The sequence below is a fragment of the Portunus trituberculatus genome, chromosome 44 (assembly GCF_017591435.1).
Source record: "Portunus trituberculatus isolate SZX2019 chromosome 44, ASM1759143v1, whole genome shotgun sequence".
NCBI classification, from domain to species: domain Eukaryota; kingdom Metazoa; phylum Arthropoda; class Malacostraca; order Decapoda; family Portunidae; genus Portunus; species Portunus trituberculatus.
This window is the reverse complement of record NC_059298.1, coordinates 8,222,132-8,243,958: the sequence shown is the minus strand read 5'-3', so window position 1 is coordinate 8,243,958 and position 21,827 is coordinate 8,222,132. Positions and strand designations below refer to the sequence as shown.

General features: G+C 43.0%; 1 protein-coding gene across 2 annotated transcripts in view; it reads right to left on the bottom strand.

Annotated features, from left to right (window-relative positions):
- The window catches only part of LOC123519008 (A disintegrin and metalloproteinase with thrombospondin motifs adt-2-like), a 321,375-nt gene extending 300,993 nt beyond the window's left edge, over window positions 1–20,382 (bottom strand). Inside the window, exons 1-2 of one of the 2 annotated variants that reach the window (XM_045280124.1) lie at window positions 20,300–20,382; window positions 9,443–9,578 (exon numbers count right to left, since the gene is read on the bottom strand). The gene's annotated coding sequence lies outside the window, so the exon portion shown is untranslated. Of the gene's footprint in view, window positions 1–9,442; window positions 9,579–20,230 lie in introns of both variants that reach the window. The other variant, XM_045280125.1, reaches the window with a different exon arrangement.
- Window positions 20,383–21,827: the final 1,445 nt, after the last annotated feature.

Below are 21,827 nucleotides of genomic sequence, written 5' to 3'. Positions count from 1 at the left end.
GTCTCTCTTATTTGTTTCTTTCTATTTGCTCCACCTTTCCCTTCTCCTCCTCCTCCTCCTCTTCCTAATTCATTTACTCTCTCTCTCTCTCTCTCTCTCTCTCTCTCTCTCTCTCTCTCTCATTGAAATTTCCTCTCACATACTTTTTTTTTCCAACCATATCATTTCATTACATCTCCCTCTTCCTTCCCTTCGCCTCTCCCTTCCTTTCTCTCTCTCTCTCTCTCTCTCTCTCTCTCTCTCTCTCTCTCTCTCTCTCTAAGCTGACAGAACGTTCCCTGATCAGCTGTGCAAATGCGGAAGTGGCAGGCAAACGTTGGCAGTGCACGGACGAAACCCTTCCTTTCCTCTCCCCCTCTCTTCCTCTCCCTCTCCTCTCTCTCTCTCTCTCCCTCTCCCTCTCTCTCTCTCTCTCTCCCTCTTCTTACTAAGTACCATCTCGCGTCACTGCTACTATTTCTCTCCCTCTCTCGTTCTCTCTTACTCTTTCTCTCTCTTTTCTCATTTTCTTTCCTTTTTTCATGTTTTGTACCTTCTCTTCTTCTATTTCTTCCTTCGCTTCCTACTTCTCCTAGTATTCTACCTTATCGTTTCTCCCCCATTTCCTCTTCCTCCTCCAGTTCCTTTCTTCCTGCCTTCCTTACTTCCTTCTTCCCCTCATTTGTGTATGTACAACCGTTTCCTCCTCCTCCTCCTCCTCCTCCTCCTCCTCCTCCTCCTCCTCCTCCTCCTCCTCCTCCTCCTCCTCCTCCTCCTTCTCTTCTTGTTCATTACCGCCCTCCCCTCACTACTTTATTGCTCCCTCCATCTCCTCCTCCTCCTCCTCCACCACCTTGCCAACCTCCGTTCATCGCCTTTTTTATGATTATTTTTTAAGCTCGTTCTCCCTCACCTCTCTCTCTCTCTCTCTCTCTCTCTCTCTCTCTCTCTCTCTCTCCTTCATGCTGTAACATTTCCTCTCTCATTTGGCTAAACTCGACTCCTGAACCTGATTACATTTTTTTTTTCTCTTTCTCCTCTTGCTTTTTTTGTGTCTGTCATTATTGCTAAGGTCTGTGAGTGTGTGTGTGTGTGTGTGTGTGTGTGTGTGTGTGTGTGTGTGTGTGTGTGTGTGTTTGGCAAGGCTGGTAGGTATGGTGGGGGCCGCATGGCGTACACACACACACACACACACACACACACACACACAGACAGTGGAAGCCGCCCGTATGAACCTCCCTCCTCCTCCTCCTCCTCCTCCTCTGCGATATGGAGGAGACGCGTACATAAAATTCAGAGCAACTTAAAAAGGCGAAAATTAAGTAGGAGATTAGAAGAAGTAAATAAGTAGAGGAGGAGGAGGAGGAGGAGGAGGAGGAGGAGGAGGAGGAGGAGGAAGGTGCCAAAGGAGAGGAAAAGAGGAGGGAGGGTTGAGGTTCCTTGACCTTAACCGAAGGGGAAGCGCGTTGCGTCTCCTCCTCCTCTTCCTCCTCCTCCTCCTTTTTGCTGTCCCTCCCTACCTTTCTTATTCCCCCTATTATGATCTCCTCTCCCTTATCCTTTCCATCCCTTGTTTATTTCCTACTATCGTGTCTTATTTCCATTTTCTCCTTCCTCCTTCTCCTCCTCCTCCTCCTCCTCCTCCTCCTCCTCCTCCTCCTCCTCCTCCTCCTCCTCCGTCCACAATTCAAAGATACAAACCGTCACATCTCTCTCTCTCTCTCGGGGCCATGAGCTATGGATGAATGAACTCTGTGATCAGTGTTTCGAGACAATACCAGGACCGCATCGGTTACACGAGCGAACCCTATTGGTGATCTTACGGGACTTGGCGGTGAAGCTTCGAAGCAGTGTGTTCACTTAATTGTTTCTTTTATTTTTACATTTTTGTTTTTTGCTGCTATTGCTTCTTTGTGGGTTTCTTTTTAGGTTTTTTGTTTTGTTTATGTTTTTGCTCTTTTTTCTTGGTTTTGTTTGGGTTGGTTGAGGATAAATCAGCGATATATTCAATGGTTTATTCGTTTTTTTTCTCTCGTTTCTTCTTTATGCTATTATGTATGCTTTTTTTTTCCTTTTTATCATTGTCTTCTTTTAATTTAGCAAAAGTTAATTTCATCTTTTTTATTATTTTTTTTTTTCAAGGCAAATTTGCTCATATTTACCCTGCCTCGTACTTCTTTAAATCTATCAAGAATTTCACATTAATTACAACTTTTCCTGCTTTCTTTTGGTTAATTTATCGAAACTGCCATCATTCTTCACCAAAGCATATCAGATTACTGTCTCCTTCTTTCTCCTTTTTTTAATTCTTTCTTCTTTAATGTTTATTGACTGTGCTCCTCTCTTCACTAATTCGCTCTTTCCTCTCACACACTCTCCATTCAGCGAGTTCATACAACATTTCAGGGCAGAGGGACGTTTACTGCACAATAACTCGCCTCAACTTTTCCTTAAACCCTAAAACTTTACTTATTTCCCTTATTTTCTTACACCCTTACTCATGGTCTGAAATTCCCTTGCAAACTTGTATCTTACTTTTTCTCATTTTCTTTTTTCTTTTTTGTACTTAGCATAACTTCATCTTTCTTTCTTTTCCTTTCTCTCTCTCTCTCTTCTCTAATTTGCATTAATTTTCTTAAATATATCCGTTCTTTTATGATTGTATATTTCAGGTCTTTCTATTTTGGATACTATTTTTCTCTTGAGCACTTTTTCCTGCTTTCCTTATCTCCATTCTGTCCAACCAAACGATTTCTTTCCTTGTAACTAACTCGATTTTTCTGTTTTCATCCTTTAACTTTCCTTCTACCTTTTGAAAAAACTCTTATATACTTATCTAATCATAGCCCTTCATCCCTATGCACTTATCTTCTACTTGTAATACTTATATAATCACAGCTCTTACTTAATCCGTGCACTCATACCATACTTTTAATACTTTACATAATCACACCCTTTCATTCCTATACACTTATCTTCTACTGTTAATACTTTTCATAATCACAGCCTTGCATCTCTATGGACTTGTTTATTTCTTTTTTTCTTTTTTTCTTTTTTCCATTTACTTTCTACTCTCATACTTCCATATTTTCCTCGTAATGTTTATGTAATCTTTGTGAAAATCGTTTTAATTCTTTTTTTTTTTTTTATCTTCCCGGTCGATTCTTCTTCCTTAAAGGTTTAGAGATGACTGGCAGAAACAGGTATGGTTGCTTTTATTCTCTGATTTATTTCAATACTTTAATGCTTTTAATCTACTCATACTATTGTTTTCCCATTTTTTTGTAGTATCTCCTCAGCATGTGTTGTCTTTTTCTTAACGACTTGTAGAAATAAAGAAAACAGAAACGAACTCTTAAATTGACAAGAAACAATACCATCAACACCACCACAGTCACCACAAACACCAATACACAAGAACACAACAAAAAAATAAACAACACACACACCGCACACACAGATCCTGAAAAAAAAAAAACACTAGCATCAGAATTATCACCGAAATACAACACTAGGTTTACGCATACACCAGACAGCAATGACAATAACTCCTCAGGGCCCACCACAGCACCACCAGTACGCCACGCAGACGGCGGCGGCGCGGCGGTGAGATGATGATATGGAGGGGGATTCAAACTGGGGGTAGTACAGGGTAGAAGGAAGGTTTTTATCCACACACCACCAAGCTTTTCTTTTTTTTCTCTTTTTCTTCCCATCCTCCAAAACCGGCTTGCTCCTGACCCATAGTACTTGCGAGAGAGAGAGAGAGAGAGAGGGATAGGGGGAGCAAATGCCTCTCATCTCGATTCACTCTGAGGCAACTAAAAGGTATGTTTCTGTGTGTGTGTGTGTGTGTGTGTGTGTGTGTGTGTGTGTTTATGCATGCATGTATGTTTGCTTTTCTTACTTTATACATCGTTGAATCTCTCTCTCTCTCTCTCTCTCTCTCTCTCTCTCTACATACCTAACACGCGTCTCATTCCCTATCTTTATCTCTCTATCTTCCCTTTCGCCTCGCTACTCTTCTTTCCTTCCTCGTCTTACATAATACCTCCTCCGTGTACCTCCTTCTCTTCCTCTAATTCCTACCTCTACTCTTTTTCCCTCCGTACCTTTTCTTTTCTCTCTCTCTCTCTCTCTCTCTCTCTCTCTCTCTCTCTCTCTCTCTCTCTCTCTCTCTCTCTCTCTGCGCCTCGGTCAAGCATAACATGAAGCATTAGGTAACTCGTCTGGGCTTGAGATCAACAAGGGTACCGATGCAGTTACTCAGACATATAAGCTATACCCTCCTCCTCCTCCTCCTCCTCCTCCTCCTCCTCCTCCTCCTCCTCCTCCTCCTTCTCCTCTTCCTTCTTTTTCTTTCTTCACCTTTCCACCACCATGACGAGAGCTTTCTACCATCCACATTTATTCCGTTTTTCTTTTTTTGTCTTCTTGTTGTTTTCCTAATTTTTTTCTTTTTTTCTTCTTCCTCTTCCACCTGTCCCTTTTTCGTATCGTTGTTCTGTTACTTCGTCCTCCGTATATTTTTTTTTTGTTCTTTATTGTGCTTTTTTGTCTTCTTTTTTTCTATCTTTTGTTATGTTTTGGTAATTTTAGTATTCTGTCTGTATGTTTGTTCGTCTGTATTGTTTATGTATTTATGTATGTATGCATCTCTCTCTCTCTCTCTCTCTCTCTCTCTCTCTCTCTCTCTCTCTCTCTCTTTCTACAGCATCCTTTCCTATCCTATTCTAATCCCTTTTCGTTTTGGTTTCCTATGCTTTCCACTGTAACCACCACCACCACCACCACCAACAACAACAACAACAAAATCAACTAACCACATCCTTCTCCTTCACCTTGTATCCTCTACCACCACCACCATCACCACCACCACCTGCTTGTATCCTGGTCGCTTCCTCCGCCTGTTCCTTCCTCCCGGTGCCTGCCTAGTGGTGGCGGCGGTGCAGGAGTTACTGCATGACTTCATCTGAACTCTTAATAGGACATGCATGACTAGACGGCCGCTGCTAGGCTGACCTGACTCCACCTCACCACGCGACTACACCACTTGAGGGACACTCCGCCAAACCACTCCTCACTATGACTCATTTACTGATTGACTATTTTACTCGTTCTCTCTCACTCACAAAGATAATGAAAGATATAGAATGCTCATCCTCAATCACTCACACATAGAATACTCATCCTCACTCACTCACTCACTCATACATCCTCTCACTATGAATCATTTACTGATTGACTATTTTACTCATTCTCTCTCACTTACAAAGATAATGAGATAAAATACTCTTCCTTACTTACTCACTCACTCACTCACTCACTCACTCACTCACTCACGAGGATGATGGGAGGGATAAAATACTGTTTTCACTCATTCCCTTGCAGACTCCTTTACTCATTGCCTTACATACTCGCTGATATGAGGAAAGATGTGGACACTCACTCATTCACTGGCTCACAAGGGATACGATAGGGACTCATTACTCAGCTCACTTATTTCCTCATTTACTAAAAATATGAGAGGGAAACAATAATCTTCAATTACTCACTGTCACAAACATTTCCCTCTTTAAATTAACTAAAAAGAAAAGAAAACAAACAAAAACATTCATAAATACTCAAGGTCATTCAATTATTAGTAGTTTCTTCATGCCTTAAAAGTGAATTAAAAAAAATCAATTACTGCAACGCTTCAAGTCACGTGATATGGACGTGGTGAATGTGATGACTCGTGCGTGTGGTGTGAGATCATCTATAATATTAAGTACCTGTAGGAGAGGAATATAGAGGGTGGGCGTGTGATGATGTCAGAGTGGGTAGGCGTGAAATATATAGGGTGGGTGGTGAGTGGTGATATCAGCGTGGGTTGGGCATGTATAGGGAGGATGTGGGCTGTGGGTGTGGATGAGTGGGGATTGGATGTGATGGGAGCTGAAAGGTGATGTGTGTGCACAGGTGGATGTGTGGTTGAGGGAGATGGATGTGGTTGAGTGGGTGTGGAAGTGCGTGGATGGAAATGTGGATGAGTTAAGTATTGGTTGTAGCTTTCCACTCGCTAGTTTGGTAAAGAATGAATGATTGTGGGTGGATAAACGAGTTTGTGTGTGTGTGTGTGTGTGTGTGTGTGTGTGTGTGTGCACGTGAGTTGATCATGTAAAGTTTCCAGTAAGCATGAAAGGAAAGAATGGTAAGCACTAACCCTTTTAACCCAAAGCAAACACACACACAGAACACACACACACACACACACACACACACACACACACACACACACACACACACACACAACCCTTTTAAATCCTGGATCATGATCTTCATTATACAAGAAAGTTGTTGCATAAACTCATAATGGAGAAAGGGGACACACACACACACACACACACACACACACACACACACACACACACACACACACACACACACACACACACACACACATACAGATTTTACATTCCCATCACCTTGAGTACAAAAGATGAAGAAAACAAAGGTAAGGTATGAAAAAAAGGAAGAGGAGATAATCAACCATATAAGACCAGCCAAAGCAAACACGATGCACCTTATAATTGAGGCAAGAATGGATTAATTGAGCACGAGAGAACCTTAATTCCAGGTACGAATGAATTAAGTACACACGCAGAGGTACCTGTGAAGGGGAAAGGAAGGAAGATGTAGCAAAAGGATGGGCAGGGACGGCGGAAGAATGAAAGGGTGGCGAAGAGGTGAAGGTGAAAAGGAGGAGGAGGAGGAGGAGGAGGAGGAGGAGGAGGAGGAGGAGGAGGAAGAGGAGGAGTATAAAGGAAAGTACTGAGGATGGAAAGACAAGGGGTGAAGGAGAGAATGAGAGTAAACAGTGGAGGTGCTGGAGGAAGAAATGAAAGGGAAGATGGAGGAAAAGAATAGACTAAAGGAAAAAAAAATGATCTAGAAATTAGAGAAAAGAAAAAAATAAAGGAACCGAATAACGAAGATGAGATAGCAGAGAAAGAAAATGAAATGGACAATAGAGCATAAAAAAAAAACTGGAAATAGAGAAAGAATGAAAAGAGTCCAGTATGAAAATAGATAAAAAAGAAAAGGAAGGAGGAAAATTAAATATAAACTGTACAAGAAATATAAAAAAAGAGAGAACAGGAACAACAAAATGATTAAATAAAGAATAGAAGAAATGAAAAGAAGGTATGATAAACAGACAGCAAGAAGAAAGTGTAAATGTGAAGGTAGGTAGAACAAGAGAGAGAGTAAGGAAAGGAAGTAGGGAGACACAAGTTAAGGAGAGGAGGAGAGGAGGTGGCAAGGGACAGGGGCCAGATGCAATTAAGATAACACCTGCTTCGGGTAAACTGACCGTCAGAGGCATGTGAATATTATGATACACACGTACAAGCTCGCTCACACACACACACACACACACACACACACACACACACACACACACACACACACACACACACACAATTAAAATGCCACGGTGAAGCTGAACAAGAGGGCTAAAAGTGATAAAACAAACCATAACATCAATATTACACGAGTGAAAACACCAACAAACAACAACAATAACGAAATGTGCAAAAAAAAAAAAAAATAACACTACACACACACACACACACACACACACACACACACACACACACACACACACACACACACACACACACACACACACACACACACACACACACACACACACACACACACACACACACACACACACACACACACACACACACACACACACACAGAAGTTAGACAAATGTAGATATGAAGACCATGAAACCCGCTCGAACCCAGTAACATACAACTAGGTAAATACAACTTGGTAAATACACACACACGCACTCACGCACGCACGCACGCACGCACGCACGTGCGTGCACACACACACACACACACACACACACACACACACACACACACACACACACACACACACACACACACACACACACACACACACACACACACACAAAGAAAAAAACACTAAGCTCATTTAATGTTAACTCGAGGACCTCTGCACCTGCTTATGCTAATTAGTAGTGAGTGACCAGGCAAGGGAGGCAGGGAGGCAGACAGGAGGGGAGGAGAGTCAAGGAGGAGAAAGATGTGAGCTGGGGTAGAGAAGACTGGGAGAAGACGATGGGTAAGAGGGTGAACAATAGCAGACAGCGAGACAGTGTGAGACGGTGGGAGGCAGGGGAAGCATGTTGAGGTAGTGGGAGATCATGGGTGGCAGGGGGGTTGTCAGTGTGGGATAGGGGAGGAGTGCCTAGCTGGCGTGGTGAGCAGCAGGGTGGAGTGACAGGGTACAAGAGACTGGGGACAGGGAGCCATGCTGAGTACAAAGGGAGAAAAAGTACCGGGTTAAAAGTAGGAAAAAAAAACAAATCTTATAGTACTTGTGGAAGGAATAATAAAAAAAAAAGGGTCTAAAATCAAGACATGAAAAGCGTGTCGTGGAGAAAGTGGTGGCAGACGCCTCAGAAAAAAAGGGAGACGAGAAATAAATTGAGTGAGAATATAAGCAATAATTTTCATCGCAAAGGGAGTAATCAAGATTCACTTAGGAAAATTCAATTAGGACGAAAAAATGCAGAAGTGGACGTGGGAAAAAAAAGTAAAAAGTGAGCGAGAGTACAAATAGGTAATAACAATGAAGATGATGATTATGTACAAATATAGCCATTAATAAGCTAAGTAGAGCAATGGTAAATTTCTGAGTTATGGCATCGAGACAAAGAAATCACACGCCTGTAAGCAAAGTTGTACCCAGAGAGTGTAATCAACTACTTTTACTTGTATTGTTCTTTCTATCCTCCTCAGTCTTCAGTTTCTCGATCTACTGACATTCCCTTGCAAATCTCCTTCTTTCTCCTTGTTCCTGCATGTTTTATTTTCTGACTTTATTTCTTATTACACGCTTGTAAGTGAAGTAACCCTCTACATTATTATCTTGTGCTGTGTATCCTCCCTTATTCTTAATTTACTCATTCTCTGTGCAAATCCTCTCCCTTTCTTCTTTTTCCTGCATATTTTCTTAATTTTCTTTTTCATATGCAATTTCCTCCGACCAAAGGCAACAAACAATATGATAAAAAGGGGCAATGGAGCAGCTAGTCTCTATAGGGTCAAGTGTGATATGCTAATCAAACCTTCTAACCGCCACACCAACAACCGCTACGAGAGAGAAATAGGAAACAACGCTACCTCTCCCAATCGCCCCCCGCAAAAAAAAAGTTAAAATAAGAAAAAACAAAACAAAACAAGAACATTAACCTAATATTTGTAGTTTTCGTACCTAAGCAAAACATTAACGAATATAAACAGTATGTAAAAAAAAAAAAAAAAAAAAAAAACAGCGCTACCTCTCCTACCGACAAAAGGACATGAGTCAAGTTAGGAAAGCTATACAGGTGAAGGGGATGGAGAACAAACCAGACCACCACAGGAGAATACTCACCTTGCATACAGGGTGGCAGGGTGGTGGTTGGCATGGGCAGGACGCGAGCAGGACGGGCAGGCAGGGTCAAGCAGGCCATCAGTAGGCAAAGCAGCAGACGGCCCGTGGGAGCAACAGGAACGCAGGGAGAGTCCGTCTGGCAGGAAGAAAGGAAGGGAAGGATGGGGAGTGAGATGAGCAGGGAATTAATAGGTGAGGAAGGACGAGAGAGAGAGAGAGAGAGAGAGAGAGAGAGAGAGAGAGAGAGAGAGAGAGAGAGAGAGAGAGAGAGAGAGAGAGAGAGAGAGAGAGAGAGAGAGAGAGAGAGAGAGATTACATTTGCTTACATCATTATCATCTTCACTTTGCAATACAATGTCAAACTTAAAAGAAAAATAATATGGAAGAACCTCAAAGACAAATTGAGAGAGAGAGAGAGAGAGAGAGAGAGAGAGAGAGAGAGAGAGAGAGAGAGAGAGAGAGAGAGAGAGAGAGAGAGAGAGAGAGAGAGAGAGAGAGAGAGAGAGAGAGAGAGAGAGAGAGAGAGAGAGAGAGAGAGAGAGAGAGAGAGAGAGAGAGAGAGAGAGAGAGAAATGAGGCATCGGTACCATCACCAGCATACGCAAGGATCAGTTACGCAACCAGACACACGGCCAGCAAATAAAAACGCGAACCGAGCTAAGAAAACACAGGAACCAGAGTGAGAAAGAAGGGGAGGAAAAGAACCAATACATATACTATTTGCGCGTCACTCAGGAGAAAGGGGAGAGGGAAAGGCCGGGAAGCATGCAAGCAGAAAGGCCAGGGAGTGGAGAAGCTGGCACACTCAGAAACAGGGACAGGGTTAGCAGACAACGTGACCTGAATGAAAAAAAAGTGGAAAGCAGGGAGGTAGATAAGAAAAGCAGGTAGGAAGATAAGCAAGCAAGTAAATGGGCGAGCAAATGGGGAAACAAGCACTCTAAGAAACAGGGATAGAACGACCTGAATAAATAAGGGAAAGCAAAGAGGAAATGAGGAACACAAGCAGGTAGGGAGGCAGATAAGTAGATAAGCAAGCCAATAAGAAAAGAAACAAGCAGATAAGTAAGAAAGAAAGCAAGCAGGAGGACAGACAGGCAAGCAGATAAGTTAACAGGTAAGGAAGCAAGAAGAAATGGACAAGACGACCAGACAAAGTTAGCTTGATAAAAAAAAAAGGGGGACAGACACAAAGGAACACAACAGAATACAATGGAAGGACAAATAGCCGTGTTGGTCCCTCACGGCGATGTTTGTGTATCTTATCTGAGCATAATGCAGTGAAGTTAACAAGGATAAAGGAGAGTGATAGAGGAAGAGTGGCAATGGAAGAGCAGAGATAAATCTACTAAAAAAAAATAAAATATGAATAGAAAAGAAGATATGTTAGACAGAGATTTATCTAAAGAAGACACTGATCAAGAAAAACTAGGATAAGAAATAAAGAGGGAAATAAAGGAAAAAAAATGAAAACAAGACTAAACAAAAAAAGGTACTTGGAAAAAAAAAACACCACCAACACATCGACCAACAAACACAAAACAACAACTGGAAAAAGAAAAATCCCTGAGCAACAAACCACACATTACACACTCGCTCAAGAATGTAAGAAGGAAGCGAGTGACTGAGGAAGCAGAGAAGGTGTGTAAAAGGTCAAGATTCCTGACAATCAAGCAGGCAGATGGAGAAGCAGGAGGGAGACACGAAAAGCGAAGGCAAGGTAAGGCAAGGTAAGGCATGGCAAGGTAAGTCAAAGCAGATGAGAAATGCAAGGCGAAAGAGACTGTCAGATATACGAGCGAGAAAAAAACGACAGAAAGGCAAACAGACGGTCAGAAAAGGCAGACGGGCAAGCATACACGAACAGACATGAGAAGAAAAGGATGAGAAATGGGAGTCCAGCTGCAGATAAAGGGGATGAAGAGGGAAGGGAAGGAGAAGAGACAATTGATAAGAATGGATAGAGGAGGTGAGCATAGGAAAGGCGATGAAGAGCAGGATAAGAAAAAGGAGGAGAAATAAGAAGAGGAAAGCGGGAAGGAAGAGAGGTGGGCGAGAGAGGAATGTCAGGAAAAGATCATAAGGAGGCAGAGAAGAACAGAAAGATAATTTAGATCCCAGTAGAGGAAGAGGAACAGGAAGAGAAAGAGAAAGAGGAAGAGGAAAAGGAAGAGGGGAGATGAATAAAGAGTAACAGGATGATAAAAGACAAGAGGAAGAACAGGGTAAGTCAAGACCCTAGCGGCGGAAGAGGAAAAGGAAGAGGATGAAGAAGAGAAACAGGACGAGGAACAAAAATAGAAAAATAAAGAAAAAAAGGTCAGATGAAGAGTAGAGAAAGAAACATCAGAAAAAAAAAAAAAAAAACAAAATAACGAAGGAAAAAAGCAAAAGAAGGAGAGAAAGAAACAGACAGTGAACAGTAAAAGGACAATAAACGAAAAAGAGGGACAGAAAAGAGAGAAAGAAAGGAATACAAACAAGAGAAGATACAGATAAAAAAGAAAAACAGGACACGAGGAAAAAATAAAAGAACGAAAAGAGAACGAAAATGAAAAAAAAGACAACGAAAGAGAAGGCTGGCAAAAATATAAAAAAGGCAAGAAACAGGTAATGAGAAGAGCGTTAGACAGTAAGGCAGGCGAGGATGGGGGTAGGTAAGGAGGCAGGCAGGCAGACAAGCAGGCAGGCTGGCAGGCAGGCAGGCAGGCAGACCGCTAGGTGCCCCACGTAACAACATAAATACCTGCAGGCGAAGTGACTCAGGAGGGTCAACAGCTTATACTGACCGACATCCTTAGTGCCTCCCAAGGATAAGCCAGAGAGAGAGAGAGAGAGAGAGAGAGAGAGAGAGAGAGAGAGAGAGAGAGAGAGAGAGAGAGAGAGAGGTGCAGGGTTCAAGAAGGGATGAGGGGGAGGGGAGAAGTGAGGGCATAAGAGGTAAGGGAAGAGCAGGTGAAGATACGAAGGGAGAGAGAAAAGAATGGTGAGAGAAAGAGAAGAAGAATAAGCATAGGAAGAGAGGAAGGCTACGTTGGAGAGCAAAGCAGGGCATAAGGTTGGGTGTTTCTCTCTCTCTCTCTCTCTCTCTCTCTCTCTCTCTCTCTCTCTCTCTCTCTCTCTCTCTCTCTCTCTCTCTCTCTCTCTCTCTCTCTCTCTCTGACCTTAACAATCCGTATTTATTTTGGATTATCGGACACAAATATCTAATTGTGAAGCAGTGGTTATTTTTAGCTGTGGTCTCTCTCTCTCTCTCTCTCTCTCTCTCTCTCTCTCTCTCTCTCTCTCTCTCTCTCTCATATCACACACCCTATCTCAACGACTGGTTTGCCTTTTTGCCTGACAGAGACGAGTGGCTGACTGACTGACTGACTGGCGGACTAACTAACTGACTGACTTACTTATTGACTGCCTGACTGCCGCAATGGATGCCAATTAGAAAGTCTTAGGCTTAGAGAGAGTAACTCCGTGCTTGTGTAAATATTATCATTACTTTCATTATTATCATTATTTTTTTTATTATTATTATTATTATCATTATTATTGTTATTATCATTATTATTATTATTATTATTATTATTATTATTATTATTATTATCACCATCATCATCATCAATATTACTATTTTACTACAAATCTCTAGTAGCTGAAACAATACAAGCAGCTGTAGTGGTGGTGGTGGTGGTGGTGGTGGTGGTGGTGGTGGTGGTGGTGGTGGTGGTGGTGGTGGTGGTGGTGACAGCAGACACTGACAATAATAATAAAGAAGAAAAAAACATACAACGGGACAACTAGAAGGAAGGAGAAGAAGACGAAGTAGACGAGGAGGAGGAGGAGGAGCAGAAGGAACAGGAGAAAGAAGAGGAGGAGGAGCAAGAGGAGGAGGAGGAGGAGGAGGCTTGGGAACGCGGTAGTGTCAGAGACTCGTCCTGTCCGGATAAGGTGGTAGAGGCACAGTTCGGTAGACACACTGGGACGCCGGATCCTGTTTGATGGCGTCCGCTATAATGCTTGCAATCAGGACAGGCCGAGGAAGAGAAAGGAGAAGGAGGAGGAGGAGGAGGAGGAGGAGGAGGAGGAGGAGGAGGAGGAGGAGGAGGAGGAGAAGGAGAAGGAGGAAGAGTTGATAATAGTCTAAGCTTTCTTGCCTTAATTTAAATCGTCTTTCTTGAAGCGAATCATTAAGCTGCATGAGTTTGTTTGTTTTGTAAAGAGTGTGTCTGTCGTCTTAATATTACATTGTGCTCTCTCTCTCTCTCTCTCTCTCTCTCTCTCTCTCTCTCTCTCTCTCTCTCACTCTAATGATAACAAGAAAGCAATGCCAGTTAATGTGAGTTATAATCTAAAACAACAAGGAAATAAAAAAGATGAAAATGTTTGATTGATAAAGATTTTGCTTCTAGTCATCATGCAAATATTGAAGTACAATCTTTCCTCTTCTTCCACCACCACCACCACCACTCCCTCCTCCTCCTCCTCCTCCACCTCCTCTACGTCTTTCTTTTACTCCTACTCCTCCTCCTCCTACTCCTCCTACTAATCCTCCTCCTCTCTTTCCTCCTCATCCATCTCCTCCTCCTCACAACTTCATACACTAAAACGACTGGACTGGACAAGATATTTTTTCTCTTTCTTATTCATCATCATCTTTTTCAAGGGATCATCTTCTTAGCGGCATCTTCGTCACTATCTAAGCTCCTTGTGTGTGTGTGTGTGTGTGTGTGTGTGTGTGTGTGTGTGTGTGTGTGTGTGTGTGTGTGTGTGCGCCAAGATCAACACGTTAGAAGTGAACTGAACACACGAAAGATGAGAGAGAGAGAGAGAGAGAGAGAGAGAGAGAGAGAGAGAGAGAGAGAGAGAGAGAGAGAGAGACACATTTCCCACTGGACTTCCTTCGACCACCAGAACGAGGAAGCTGATTGGCTGAGGGACCAGAGAGACAAGCTAATGAGAGCCGACTTAACGTTCTTATCTTCCTATGACTTCTTAATGCTGGCAATGTCCTCACCTTACTGATGTTAATGAAAAAAAAAACAGAAGCAAGCCGCCAAGTGTCATTCTCTCTCTCTCTCTCTCTCTCTCTCTCTCTCTACGCAACTAGTCTTCTGGGAAATGAGAAAATAAATGAGTTCGCCTGAAATTATTGAGACACAAACACACACACACACACACACACACACACACACACACACACACACACACACACACACACACACACACACACACACAGAGAGAGAGAGAGAGAGAGAGAGAGAGAGAGAGAGAGAGAGAGAGAGAGAGAGAGAGAGAGAGAGAGAGAGAGAGAGACTATGGGTCTTTGCGCTATAAATCTCTGTTCCCTCAAGACAAGCACGGTGTGGTGGATGTGATAAGATGAGGAGGAGGAGGAGGAGGAGGAGGAGGAGGAGGAGGAGGAGGAGTAGGAGGAGGAGGAGGAGGAGGAGGAGGAGGAGGAGGAGGAGGAGGAGGAGGAGGAGGGGAAGGGGGAGAAGACAGACGACAAGGAGAAGGATTTATGCATTCAAGCGGGGAATATTTTTACACACCAACACCACACACACACACACACACACACACACACACACATACACAGATATGTATACCCCCTTTACTTACAATAATCCTACATATCTTTCATTAAACCTGTAAAATATAACAATAACAACCTCCCCACCAACAATAACACTCTAACCAAACACACATAAGAAACCAAAATAAATGCACCTCAAACAATAAAGACGCAATGAAGAAAATAAACTCAATAATCTCGTGACAGAAAGAGGTGAATGGAAGAAAGAAGGCGGCAGGGAAGCAGGCAGGCAGGCAGGTGTTCACAGTAAGCCAGGGAAAGGTTACGTCTGGGAAAACCGCCTCTTCTACATCAGTGTGACACAACGAGGACACACAGCCTTGATAATGGGCGTGCGAACGTTTGCCCAAGACCTGGTTAGCTAGGCAGGGCAGGGCAGGGAGGACGGGTGCCACGGGGGTCTGTAGCGCGGTGCCAGGATGAAGGAGGGTGGAAGGGTGAAGGTGGAGTGTTTGGCAGGGATGGGTCGACTGGGGGTGTGTTGGGATGTGTGTATTAGGCTCTGTTGAAGTTGGTTTAATCATTCGTTTATAATATATGTTTGTTTTTTGGTTATGTTTTGCTTCGTGACTGATTTTAGTGGAGTAATAGTAGTAATTATAGGCTATTGTCGTTGTTCTTGTTGTTAGTCGTAGTAGTAGTAGTAGTAGTAGTAGTAGTAGTAGTAGTAGTAGTAGTAGTAGCAGTAGCAGTAGTAGGAGAAGCAGCAGCAGCAGCATCAACAGCAGAAGTAGTAGCAGTAGTAGTTGTAGTAGTAGCACTAGCAGCAGCAGTAGTATCCCCATCAGCACCACGAGAAGTAATGAAAAAAATATTACAACAACAAAATTCCACCACCACCACCACCACCACCACCAGCCAAAGATACCAGAAACATGGGGACTAACAAACAGACCCATTACCCTCCACAATTGCTTAATAATACGAGTGATAAGGCGATAAGAGATAGGGGAATATAAGGCACTGAGAGGCCCCATACACATCCTATATAGGCTCCTCTGTGACTGATAAGAGAGGCACTAACTGATAAGGCTTAGTACCTATGTCATTAGAGAGAGGGAAGGAGGGAGAGGGAAGGAGGGAGAGGGAGAGGGAGAAAAATGGAGCGGAGAGAGGAAGGGAGGGAATGTATGATGATAAACTGCCGATCAAAGGTGAAAGGGTACTGTGTGTGTGTGTGTGTGTGTGTGTGTGTGAGAGAGAGAGAGAGAGAGAGAGAGAGAGAGAGAGAGAGAGAGAGAGAGAGAGAGAGAGAGAGAGAGAGAGAGAGAGAGAGAGAGAGAGAGAGAGAGAGAGAGAGAGAGAGTAAGAAACTAAAATACAAAGAGAGAGAGAAGAGAGACAGAAGAGAGAGAGAGAGAGAGAGAGAGAGAGAGAGAGAGAGAGAGAGAGAGAGAGAGAGAGAGAGAGAGAGAGAGAGAGAGAGAGAGAGAGAGAGAGAGAGAGAGAGAGAGAGAACATAAAAAATAAGCAGTATAATGTAGTTTACTAATGAAAAGACAAATAACATTGATGCTAGAAGCAAAAATTAAGGCAATAAAATACTTGAAAAACATCTTGCTAATTGAATTTCGAACAGGTATTGTGAAGCGAGTAATCTTAATCGTATATTTTCGTAAGCAATAATAAGAAGTGACACTTACAATTATAGAGATAAGAGAGAGAGAGAGAGAGAGAGAGAGAGAGAGAGAGAGAGAGAGAGAGAGAGAGAGAGAGAGAGAGAGAGAGAGAGAGAGAGAACAAATAAAATAGAATATAAATAGGATAAAAAAAAACATGGACAACAAACCCAAAGAAGGAGAGAGAGAGAGAGAGAGAGAGAGAGAGAGAGAGAGAGAGAGAGAGAGAGAGAGAGAGAGAGAGAGAGAGAGAGAGAGAGAGAGAGAGCGTACATCAGTGAGGGAGAGAACGAAGGGGAGAGAAAGAGGGAGCAAGGGAGAGAGGAAGAGGGAGAGAGAGGTAGGAGGGTAAGACTGTCACCCTGAGTTGGCAACAGTGCATGCTAAGGGGAATGCGGAAGATTGTGATACATGACAATAAATGATATAACAAAGTAAAGGAGAAGAGGAGGAGGAAAAAGAGGAAGAGGAAGAGGAAGGACGAAGACGAAAAAATGATGGATGGAAAATAAAAGTAGAAATGCTAGCAGTGGTACGTGCAAAAGTAGTAGTAGTAGTAGTAGTAGTAGTAGTAGTAGTAGTAGCAGTAGTGATAGTAATAGTCGTAGTAGGACTAGTAGTAGTAGTAGTAGTAGTAGTAGTAGAAGTAGCAGTAACAGTAGCAGTAGCAGTAGCAGTAGCAGCAACAGCATCAGTAGCAGCACCAGCACCAGCACCAGCAGCAGCAGCAGCAGTAGTAGTAGTGGTAGTGTTATTATTTTCACGATAATTATTGTTATTATTATCATTATTATTATTATTATCATTATTATTAGCAGTAGTAGAGTAATTGTAGAAAAGAGAAAAATAAGAAAACGATGGGCAGAAAACTAAACCAGAGAGAGAGAGAGAGAGAGAGAGAGAGAGAGAGAGAGAGAGAGAGAGAGAGAGAGAGAGAGAGAGAGAGAGAGAGAGAGTCAGTAAACGTACTCGCAGAAAGTGAAGTGACAGAAATAAGGCGAAAAACCTAATGAGAAAGTGGTCTGAGAAGGGGAGGAAAGAGAGATGGAAAGCAAGAGAGAGAGAGAGAGAGAGAGAGAGAGAGAGAGAGAGAGAGAGAGAGAGAGAGAGAGAGAGAGAAGGAAGGAGAGAAGAGGAGGGTGGGCGGCCCATATATAGACAGGATGGAGGGAAGCTACTGCTGCTGCTGCCACCGTCCCCTTCGACTCAAGCAGACAGACAGACAGACAAATAGACAGGAAAAAAGATACATATACAATCAGACAACACAGGAAATCCAATACAGACAGATTGAAATGCAGACAGGCAAACAGGAATATAAACACACGTGCAGACAGACAGTCACACAAATAAACAAATAAACATGGCAATAGATAGACAGACACACAAACAGACAGACAGAAAGACATACAGAAAAAAGACAGATAGACAAACAGGCAAGCAGTGATTTACATAGAACGAGAGAGAGAGAGAGAGAGAGAGAGAGAGAGAGAGAGAGAGAGAGAGAGAGAGAGAGAGTAATGGAGAAAACGTGCTTGTAGTTAACGAACCATAGACAGATAAACAAAGCGTGATTGAAAGACAAAAATCAAACAAATAGATTAATAAATGACGAGAAAGAAGAGGAAGAGGAAGAGGAAGAGGAGAAGAGAGGAGACGGAGAGGGAAAGAGGAAGAGGAAGAGGAGGAAGAGGAGGCGGAGGAAGAGGAAAAAAGTTCTGTTTTAGGCTAATAACAAAAAGGAAGGAAGGTAGAAAGATAAAGATAGGGAGTGAGACAGGCGTAGAGCACGAGAGAGAGAGAGAGAGAGAGAGAGAGAGAGAGAGAGAGAGAGAGAGAGAGAGAGAGAGAGAGAGAGAGAGAGAGAGGGTCAGGGAGTATGAGGAACATATCTGGCGTCTACTAAGTTGGCACGAGGCCTGAGTATGCTTAGTACACACACACACACACACACACACACACACACTCACACATGGATACTTGTACGTACTTCAATGGTCGCATCTTATAAATACGTACACAGACATACACACATACATACATGCGTTTCATTGATACATTGGTGCTTTATACTCTCATTTATACGCACACATTACGTATACGCACAATTTACGTGGAATTTTACACTCGACACTTGGCAACGTGTGTGTGTGTGTGTGTGTGTGTGTGTGTGTGTGTGTGTGTGAAGTAATCGCCATTTGGCACACTCTACGTAGGGGGTTGAGTCATGCACCAGTCTATAAAAAACGTACACACACACACACACACACACACACACACACACACACACACTTCGTAGCATAAGAGTGTGAGGGATACTAATTTGGAGTCTCTCTCTCTTTCTTTCTCTCTCTCTCTCTCTCTCTCTCTCTCTCTCTCTCTCTCTCTCTCTCTCTCTCTCTCTCTCTCATACACACACACACACAAACAACATACTTCCTCTTCCTCTTTCTCCCAACCAGGCTCCCTTCCTCCTTTCCCTCCGCCACCTTCTTCCTCCTCCTCCTCCTCCTCCTCCTCCTCCTCCTCCTCCTCTTCCTCCTCCTAAACAAATACAAGGAACGCTGCCTCGTTGAGTGATTAAAGGACAAACCATTATCTCGTTTTCGTCAACAAAATGCTTAAAGATAACATGGGAGGGGAGACTGTGATTAATTTTAGGTACTGCTTTGTATAGAAATCTTAATTTTAACCACTTCTTGTATGTGTATATAAATGTTCGTCTTATGTTAGATCACGTTAATGAGTTCTTTAGTGCTTGCTTGGTATTTCCAATGGTGCTGAATATAAGATGAACAGAAACAATGGATAAGTAATGGTAGAAAGTACAGTTAAATACCTTACGATATTTTTTGCTCAATTAAAGGTAAGTAGTAGTGAATGACTGTTTAGGAGGGAAAAAAAAATATGTATAAGAATAAAATGAAAAGGCAACAGTAAACCAGGAGGAAACATAAACCGAAAAGGATGAAGCTACGGGGAATAAATAGAAGAAAAAACATCTAGAATGTAAAAATATTCTACACTTAAATCTATAACCATCCAACAATCATTACTCTGGCAAAGGAAGGGAGGGGGAGGTAGGGGCAGGGGGAAGAGAGCGTGGATGGGGAATGGTACGAGAAAGGAGGGTAGGGATGGAAAGAGGGGAGCAAGGGAGGGAATATGGGAAGAGGAAGGAAAGTAGGGATGGAAGGAGGGAAGTGAGGGTGGGGAAGGGTTCGAAAGAGGAAGGAGGGTAGGGACAGGGAGGAGAGAGAGGAAAGGGTAGGGAGGGATGGGAGGGATCATTAGGGGGGGAAGGAGCAGTAAAGACCGTTCACTTATTGCCTAATCACAAACTTTGACGGATTTTGTAGATGAAACACGGGAAATAACAATAAAACACGGCTAGAATACAAGACTATGAAGTGTGATAAAATATTACCAACAGTATACAAGGACAAGGCTGAAAGAGACTCGCTAAGTACCACCGGTGCTGTTTGGCTCTCACCTGCCGGCTATAGTCCTCCTAATTACACGCCTATACACACCTTGTTTACACCCACACCCTTGCCCTCATCTCCCTCCAACACTCACGGAATACTCACCACCTTCCAGAACACCGCAACGCTCCGATAACGCCCGATATAACCCTAATACACTTACACAAGAAAACTGATACTTGTTACCCTCGTCAGGACAACCACGGCAATGCACTGCAGCGGCTACATCGACAGCCAATTCCGCTGAAAAAAATAACTTAGTAAATGTTAACTAATCAATTTCCTCCACTAGAGCTTAGAAAATATGTTATGTGATATTAATCTTGATGGGTTAGAAATGGCAGAGCGTGTATATGTGTGAGGATAAGTATGTGTGGAAATAGAAGCCGCAGGGTAAGATGGACTATGCAGTGACGAGGTGGCGGGATATTTGAATGGGTGACTAAGAGATAAACTTCCTCTGCTCGCCTTTCTTCGCAGTGCATATGGGAAAATGAATAGGTATCCAGATTATAACGCATTTGAGGTGTTTATTTGTACACTTCAGTATTAGTAGATGAGGGAATCGATATTATCAACACAACCACCACCACCGGCACCCCCCCCCAGAACTACTATTCCTACTACTACTACTACCACCACTGCCACAAAAAAAAGATCATCCCATATAGACCCACGAATAATTGATAAAAAGAAACGTAGATGGAAGGATGAAAGACACACCAAGTTGCAGAGAGTGAAATAAATCCTCCCATCCATCACACACCAAAGGGAGGAGGAGGAGAAAGGGAAGCTAGCCAGGTAATAGTGGTGGTGGCAGTGGTGGTGATGGTGGTGATGATAGTGATGGTGATGTACTGTACCTCACTCCGCTAATGATAATGCTGGTGATGGAAGCTGCGGTAGCGGTAATTGTGCTGGTGGTGGTGGTGGTGGTGGTGGTGGTGGTGTTGGTGTTGGTGTTGGTGGTGGTGGTGGTGGTGGTGGTGGTGATGGTGTAGGCGCATAATGGTGGTGGCTAGAGTGATTATGGTGGTGGTAATGGTGGTGATATTCGTTAATCCTGAGTGGAGGGATGCTAGATGTCAAGAGAGATGTGGTAATGATGGTGGTGGTGGTGGTGGTAATGAAGTGGATAAGTAAGGGCTGGTGGTGGTGGTGGTGGTGGTGGTGGTGGTGGTGGTGGCGTTGGCGGTGGTGGAAAGAATTAACTATCGTGAAGAGGGTTATAAATAGTCTATTGTTTCTGGTAGTGACAGTAGTTATGGTAGTAGAAGTAGTAGTGGATCTCTCTCTCTCTCTCTCTCTCTCTCTCTCTCTCTCTCTCTCTCTCTCTCGTTAGCAGGTAAATTAAAGATTAATCGTCGTTAGGTTTCAATTAAGTTTCTAATCTCTACATTCATCGAGGCAATATAGTGACTGTGCTTCTTTTCGAGAGAGAGAGAGAGAGAGAGAGAGAGAGAGAGAGAGAGAGAGAGAGAGAGAGAGAGAGAACAAAAGGATCATGAATCAAGAGTAATGTGGTATTATCTGAACTTGTAATTGGGTGTTACAATGGTCCATTTGTAGCTCTCTCTCTCTCTCTCTCTGCACACACATACTTCAAAACACAAGAAGATTTTTTTTTTCGCCATTATTTTTTCGCACTCCATTTTCCTCCCTCCCTTCTTGCCTTCCTTCCCTCCATACCT